The following is a 1,679-nucleotide window of genomic DNA, read 5'->3' on the forward strand; positions in this document are numbered from 1 at the left end:
TAGAATTTATCAGGAATTTTTGTAATGCGTGCTTGAAGGAGGAAATTTATTCAGCTAGTTCTAACGGAAGCATGTTTGTGATTTCTAGACTGCGGATCTTTATGAAATTTATAACAAACTTGAGTAGATAAAATTTGAAATTGTAGAAAAATTTTAAAAATTAAAAATGTCAATTACTATTTCTCGTCTGTTAAAATTAGCAAGTGAGGAAATAGCATTCTACTTACTTTCTATTTCCTCTAATCGACGCAGACAATTTTTATTTTGCATAAAGATCCGCAGTCTAGTGATTTCAATGATTGTAAAATAAAAAATGTGTAACCGGCCGGTCGACCGGTCAGTGCAATCACTATAATTGTTTAGTTCACAGTCCATGGCTGAGGACTCTTTAATAAATCCTTCGACAACAATACCTTCAACCGCAAGGAACGCCTAGTCACATAATTCAATAATTTCGTGTACGTAAAAGAATATTTTTTTATGAATTACCGAAATGTTATTAATATTAATTCTTTGTGAAACTTTTACCGACACGTTTGCGACATCTTTCTGATTAAAATGAGACCAAACACGATATAATTCGGAGCATAATTGCGTCTTCAATCGACGATTCAGTAGAACCTCGATTATCCGAACTGTAGAGATATGTTTCACGAAAACTGTGTTCTCACCTGTGAACAGTTCAATCTAAAGCAGCCTATGATCCATAGCGATCTAAAACGAATTGTTATACGAATCAGTAAAAATGTTTTTGTAGCTGTATTTCCTGTTGTAGTTCGGATAATAGAGGTTCTACTATATCGTGAATTACACGAGTAAATACGATCCAAATGGTGTCGTGTTTGGTATCGTTTTAATCAGGAGAGTGTCACGAATATGTTGGTAAACAAAATGTTCCATACAAAAAATTATTACAAACAAAAGAGATTTATTATTTGCATTGTGTCTCGCCGATACTCTGATATGAGTGTTTACTCGCTGGAACCTCGGTTACTATGGTGCTATAATTTCGAGCAACAAAATGTATGAAATTAATTCGACTACCTTTAAGTAAACTGCAAATTGAGAATTTGTTAATCTAACAATTCTGCGCAAAATTAGACTTGAACGTTCACGTGCATATTTACGAATGCACGTCGAACAAAGATCGGTGGAATCGGTGGATTTTTAAGGGGGATTAATTAGGGGACCGCTCGAAGGGTTAATCGTTTAATTTGATTAAAAAACGGGGAAGATCGGGTACGAAGAAACCGATTGTGCAACGCGAAAATTTTCGGCTGAAAAAGGAGCGTCCTCGCGGCACTACAAAGCGGTTCACGCGTCCCGGCGCAGGGCCACGATGCAGACGAACAGCTGCTATTTCACCTGTTCGATATATTATTTAAATGCTTCACCTGCCGCGATGTCAAGATACCGCGAGATAAGCGGGACCCGGCGTTTCCTGCTTTCACGACGATATCACGCGAGATTTTTCGGCTGCCTCGCGATTCCGCCACGATTTTTGCAAATTTTAGAACGCCACCACCGTTCCTAGAACTCGCGAAAACACATCCCGACTTCTGAATAAACTGATTAAAAAAGATCTCGAGCAAAAGGATGCTCGGGACGATAAAAGAAAATTCTTTGAGCTTCTTACGGTCCCCGAAAAATGTCGATCTTACAAAATAAACAGGAAACAA

Source organism: Halictus rubicundus, chromosome 1 (genome assembly GCF_050948215.1).
Source record: "Halictus rubicundus isolate RS-2024b chromosome 1, iyHalRubi1_principal, whole genome shotgun sequence".
NCBI lineage: Eukaryota > Metazoa > Arthropoda > Insecta > Hymenoptera > Halictidae > Halictus > Halictus rubicundus.